Below are 6968 nucleotides of genomic sequence, written 5' to 3' on the forward strand. Positions count from 1 at the left end.
AAATGTACAGAAGTGTACGTATGTATGTACAATCCAGTCAACCTGCATATTTTTGTATAAACGAAACGCCCAAATATTCAAGTACATTTCTAGACCAATAAAAAATTTTGTTACTTGTAGTTTTATAATTTGAAATAAAATCGTTTACAGGAATACTTACTCAGTACAATTATAAGCCAAAATAAAAGGCTTTTCATAACCTACCAAGCAGATTGATATCTGTTAAAAATGTATCAATTTTGTTCCATGGATTCCCTTCGTTGTGATGTCGAATCTGCAAACATCACGATAACAAGGAGTATAAATTTTGAAATTCATTAAGTAAATTACATCCGGACAAGCATTCGGTTGGGCTACTTGAATGTACCTTCAAATAGTTTATATATATTTGCACATAAGGACGTAAATTGATATGCATACACATGCACTAGAGCTTTCACATATGTGGAACACCCATACACACCCACCCACACCTATACACAAACACACACACACACACACACACATATATATATATATATATATATATATATATATATATATATATATATATATATATTACATAGACACTCGCATATATACAGTATATATACATATATTTATATATGTGTGCATATACATACACACATACACACAAACACACACACACATATATATATATGTATATGTATATATATATCTATATCTATATATATATATATATATATATATATAGATATAGATATATATATATATATATATATATATATATATATATATAGGCCTATATCTATCTATCTATCTATATATAAATATATATATTACAAATTCAACTATTCAGGTAAAAATAATGAGATTTAAATTCACCCCTGACCATGTCAGTCGTAAGACGCAGTTGAAAACCTTCCTCTTTGATTGGCTGAAAAAGTTGCCTAACACCACTTTTTTTTAATGTGTACGTATATGTGTCTGTAAAGGTGTTACTAAATACATATAAACATTAATTAACAATATATCAATATATCTCATTACAGAAAACATGATTGGGATCCTCTTGCAATAATTACCTCAGAATAAAACACGACGTCTCCTCAAGGTTCCTAAATTTCTCTTCAATTTTGTCTGGAATTATGTTGTAAAAGTCCTGCTGTTCTCGGTATAAGTTATCAGATCTCTTAACAATTGCGTTGGCGCCTCCTTCTACCTTTTGTTGATATTATTATTGCTTTCTCGTCTTGGTTTATTGCTTCATTTGTTTTGATTTTCCTTCCAGAATATTCCCAGCAAAGGTGGAAATATCTTTCTTTTTCGGCGTCTTCTGGATGTATCCTCCGAACCGTTTCTTTTACCTAATGAAGTATTTTCTTCTTATCATTACCGATATAATAATTAAATGAGTATTATTGCTGTAAAGTTTCACATGTGAAAGACTTGAGAAAAAGTTTTTTTGCGTGTCCACAGTGCGTTTTTCGGCCCTGGATTCTCGAATACTTCTTCTTCTTCGTCTTTTGCTCTTGTTGCTCCCTCCTTGTTGGGGAGGAGACTGTCCTTAGGCGGGTGACTCGGGTTTCAAAAAGGGATAATCAAAAGCCAGAAGGTGCTTTCTAAATGCCTGGGCTTAAGGCTCTATTTGGAGGACAGGATCTAGAATATATTGCAGTATACACTTGTTCAGGAAACACAGGCCTGGAGGGAAGTTTTATATCTACAGTACGGTGTTGGGAGAGGGGGGTGGGTGGGTGGGTTGGTTAGGGGAGGTTGATAGTAATGTTCAGTACTCTGAAGGTGATGAAAGAGGTTACTGACCACCTGGAATTTTGCGACGATCTGATTCTAGTCGTCTCAGACGTGGTGAGGTGAACTGAATTTCAGTAGTGAATGGTTGAAGATCTGAAATGTTTCGTATGTTATTTTTGCTGAAAGTGAAGCAAAGAGATTGACAGCTACCGTTTTCTAAGTGCATGCATATAAACTTATATGTATGTATAAATCTGGCGATGACGATTATCTGAGTGAATGAGAGAATGATGGACCTGGGTATTATGATGATGATTGATTCCTGTGAGAAGAGAGGTTAGTATATCCTTATAAAGAATTCAATTAGGCACTGTTAAGAATTGATTGCATAGAAGTTTCCTTTCGTATCCTTTCATTTAATCAATTCAGGTAAAAGAAACCGTGAAAGCTGTTCCGATTGAGTGTATATGTGTAGGTGTATTTTATTTTTTCTCTTATTTTCCAACAGGATCAAGAAGAGGAATCAGGTGAGAGGGAAGCAGAAGGAGTGATGAAAGGCCTTGCGAGATTTGACTGTCGAAGAACAGGTATTATTATCTTTTATTTTATTAACGGGAAACGAACGTGGTTATGAGCAGCTCGAAATGAATCGGGGATATCACTCTATTCTTTTTTTTATATCCTTGAAGTTTTACGGTAACTTTTTGTCGTAATGAAATTTTCTATGGGTTTATTGATAGTATAAACGTTTCTCCAATAAATGGATAACGTAATACTTATTTTTTTCTTTCAAAATAGAGGTTTTTCTCTGGGGGAACGACGTCGCGATTTTCTAAATGGAATTGAGAGAAGAAGAAGGCTGGACGAGGATCAGGAGAAGGAAGTACGACACCGAAAAATTAAAAAGGAAAGGAAAGAAAGGAAGGGGGGGGTTTGAGGCAAATGAGACAAAACGAGATAGAACTGACGAGAGAGAACACTTAGATTAAAAAGAAACCCCGGATCCCGGATGTAAGGAGACAGAGAGATGTAGCGCAGACCCGGGATACAGAGAGACTGGAAACTCTCGCAGCACTTGAGCCCAAAAACCCCTTCCTTCTCTCTCTCTCTTACTCTCTCTTTCTCTTTCCATCTCTCTCTCACTCTCTCTCTCCCCCTCTCTTGCCATCCCGCCCAGGCCCCCCTACAATCTCGTCTCAGTTCCCTGTTCCCCTCACCCCTTCCCCTGAACTACCACCTCCAAATCCTACTGTTGCCAGATGTCCTAGTAACCAATATCGTACGGGTTAAAGTAAAATTTTCGTCTTTAAGTCTTCTAATCCCATCAAAACTCAGTAGTATGAATCTACAGAACAGAAACTAGGATTAATTTCATGCTGAAATGGTAATCTCAAAACCAATCAATAGTTTGGAGGCCAAAGATCACACAATAATGCCCCCAAAAGGACTGGTAATCGAGTAAACGTTTGTGGTTGTCATGGTACATCTGGCACTGCAGAAGCACTACCAGCAAGCCGGCTTCCCAATCAGTAACTTCGCGGTTCCAACGCTTGCGCCCTTTGATTCATCCTTATCCTGTAACCCTCCCCCAAAAAACTTGTCCCCCAGCAGCCCATGGGTTCCCTTTCGCCAGAAAAACAGATCTTTTTTATCCTTTTTGTATTTAACTTTATGCATGTTATGTTCACATTCATTCCATAATTGGTTCCTCAATTTCCATACTTTTGGAAGATCTTATTTGATCCTCCCCAAAGATATATCCTCAAGGACATCGGGAAGAGAAGAAAAAAATCCTTCGTCCATGCAAGGACGTCGACGACGAACACGATGGAGACGCAAGGGATATCCTTCGTCATTCCCGAGAAAATAAGGAGAGAAAAAGAACTCCTTCGTCTATCGGGTCACCCCTGACAGAACCGTCCCCCTAACAGAGAGAGAGAGAGAGAGAGAGAGAGAGAGAGAGAGAGAGAGAGAGAGAGAGAGAGAGAGAGAGGGCACCTCTAGGAAAAAGGACTTGATTATCTGGTGAAACATCACTTCCGAAACGTTACTCCAATGGCGACTAACTGGGAAAGACCGATGTATTGATTCTCTTTTACCAGATAATTTTTTTCTAAATTCGATCTCAAACAATTTTATCATTCTTCATCATTTAGCAAAGCGTCAATCCAGCTGTAAAATTCTCTTTGGAAACTTTCTTCAGCTTCGTAGCATCACCTACTCAAGCAGCTTTCAACAGAGTAAATAAAAATTGAACCCAAAACCAAATACCACAAAGTAAAAGAAGAAGAAACGCGTGAGACGAAGTGACATGAGACATACGGCATACCATCAACAGTACCTGGCGGTGGAAAACCTCTTTTTGTAAAACTACTTGCAGAAGGAGGTCCCTGCTCTACAAAAGACCTACAAGGAACCCAAGATTAATTTGAGCCGTAAAGACCACGAAAAGGACCAGTAGTAGCAGAAAGACTTCTCCATCAAAGATGTGGTTATAAAAGAGAATATGGAAAAAATAACTTCTTAAAACAACTGGCTGCGTAACATTACTCTGTTAGCTAAATCATGGATGATACTCATGTCCCAATGATTTAATTAGTTCTTAAAGTAACCACTCAACTATAGACACATTCTCTCTCTCTCTCTCTCTCTCTCTCTCTCTCTCTCTCTCTCTCTCTCTCTCTCTCTCTCTCTCTCGCACAATATAATTAGCCATAGAATTTCTTTGATAACCACCGCAACTACTACTATAATCATCATGATAATTAATAATTAACATTATCATTAACAAGCGAAGAGAGAACATCCATACAAAAGCAGAGAAGAAATGCGTCGACCTTCATTTCCTGAATTTCCAGCAATGGAGTCCAAAAGTCATTGTCTTGGCCGGAGCGGGTATAAAAGTCTTCCATCGCAGGTGAGAAAAATCCAGGAAGGTTACAAATGGTCTGGCAGAGAAGAGACATAGCTTCCGCAACTGGGACACCGTGAGGGTCAGCGGTGATAGACCGATGTCAGAGAAAATATGCAAAACCACAAAACGGGGGAAGATAATGGAAGGGATTCAAACTTCCCGAAAAAGGCAAAAATCTGAAATTATATGTCTGATTTAAACCAGCATGGTAAAAGGAAATAGTGTAGTCTTGCGAAGGGCCCGAAAAAGTGAATTAATTCTCTCTCTCTCTCTCTCTCTCTCTCTCTCTCTCTCTCTCTCTCTCTCTCTCTCTCTCTCTCTCTCTCTCTCTCTCTCTCTCTCTCACAATATAATCTAAACAAGTCATTGCAAGACTACAGTCTTACGAAGGGCCCGAAAAAGTGAATTACTTCTCTCTCTCTCTCTCTCTCTCTCTCTCTCTCTCTCTCTCTCTCTCTCTCTCTCTCTCTCAAGATAATCTGACCAAGTCATTACAAGTTCCAAACAAGCGTGTGGAGACAGATGTTTTAGAAAGTCTTTCGAATTGTGGCCTCCAAATAAGAATGTCATCAAAGAAGAATTCTCGATCGCAGCCAGAAGGCATCAGACACTAGTGAACATTCACCACCAGGACAATTCGTCCCATGGAAAAGGACCCACTAACGTTTTATAGCAACTTTGAATATACTCAAAAACTTCCTCCTGTTCTGAGATGGGATTTCTGGTGTCACGGGCAGCTTATAACATTTTTTTATTTTTCGGAGATTTTTTTCAGTTATAGGTATTAGAAAAAAAGATTGCATTGTTCCTTGCATCATCTTACGATGATATTGATAAAAAAAATCCAGATGATCAAGATATCTTTCCAAGGCGAAGGAATGTCTTAACATCTCTTGTATTCGACCCTTGAATAATATTTAGATTTACAAAGAACATAGCTGCTTGTAAAGCTCGTTCAAAGGTTTAAAGGCCGCTAATGAATGGCAGAGGCAAGGGACATTTACATTGTCCTATCAAGCAGGACAATGTTCTGGACACTGACCATATTACATATGATCAGCGACCAAGGCCCCTCTCCACTCAAGCTAGGACCAAAGAGGGGCAGGCAATGGCTGCTGATTACTCAGCAGATAGACCTATAGACCCCCCCATACAACCATCCTTAGCTCACAAAGATGGTGAGTTTGCAACGACCAAAAAAACTAAAGAGTTTAAGCGGGACTCGAACCCCAGTCTGGCAATCAACAGGCAAGGATACTACCACCAGGCCACCACAACCTGACACACCTCCCTCTGAGGAAGTGTACCCTCCCACACCTTCACTGCGTGGAAGTTCTCATGTAATACCCCGCAGTAAGGGTGTGACAAAGTGCACTTCATCAGAGCGGTTTGTGCCAGGAATTCCCGTATCCAACTGTACATACAAGTTTCACCATCATATACAGTATATTCCAGTAAAGATGGCACCTTATTACGTCGTGAAATGTTTTAACAATTATTCGTCATGTCACTCAAATTTACCCCTTATTGCTACAGTATTTTTAATGTAAATAGTAAATAAATAAGATACACCCATTTACTCTAAATAGCGATGAATTTATCCATTTTTGTTTAATATTCCTTCAAGAAAAATAACAAGTGTATAGATCACAAAAGTAAAGCTTCCAGCATCATGGATCTCAAAGATAACTAAGAATACCTACAAAAATATTTTAAATTATAAGATTTTCATAGGTTTTTTTATACATAAACAGATTTATGCACACTAATGCTTGTATGTGTCTAAACTCCTTAAAGGCAAAACCAGAAAATGAAAAATATTTGTCATACTAATAGCTATTCCGAAGTAGGAATAATACTACAAAGTTCATCGTTAAATGATTTTAATATCCCTTGAATATGAATTATCCACAGAAGTACAAATAAAGTAAAAAGTTAAAAAATCCTTATCTTCATCTCATCAGCACGTGCAGCTACGCCGTGTGATATTTTACATACATACTACATTTTTGTTCCGAACATTTCTTTAATACCTTTCTAATTTTCCCACAGGATTTAGTTACTTTCATCTACATATCAGCCTTGCCATCGCCTCTTTATAAAAAAAAAAATGCGCACGAAGATGAATAGATATCTTTATTACAAACGTATCAGTCATATAATAAGTTTTCTTTGATGAAACAGAATGGTTGTATATTTTCTTTAAAAAAAAGTAATTGTGGCTGCAAAATATTCTTAATTATATGAAATATTCCCAAATATATTCTGATAGATTTATCCCCGTATGAGCGTCAAAATAAAGGCACATGGATTATAAGCGAGAATTCCATTTCTTGTA

The 6968-nt window shown here is 37.6% G+C and overlaps 1 protein-coding gene across 1 annotated transcript in view; it reads right to left on the reverse strand.

Annotated features, from left to right (window-relative positions):
• The window catches only part of LOC137625606 (uncharacterized), a 207156-nt gene extending 204403 nt beyond the window's left edge, over positions 1-2753 (reverse strand). The window contains exon 1 of the mRNA XM_068356520.1: positions 1047-2753. The gene's annotated coding sequence lies outside the window, so the exon portion shown is untranslated. The remainder of the gene's footprint in view (positions 1-1046) is intronic.
• Positions 2754-6968: the final 4215 nt, after the last annotated feature.

Source organism: Palaemon carinicauda, chromosome 2 (assembly GCF_036898095.1).
Source record: "Palaemon carinicauda isolate YSFRI2023 chromosome 2, ASM3689809v2, whole genome shotgun sequence".
In the NCBI taxonomy this organism is placed as follows: domain Eukaryota; kingdom Metazoa; phylum Arthropoda; class Malacostraca; order Decapoda; family Palaemonidae; genus Palaemon; species Palaemon carinicauda.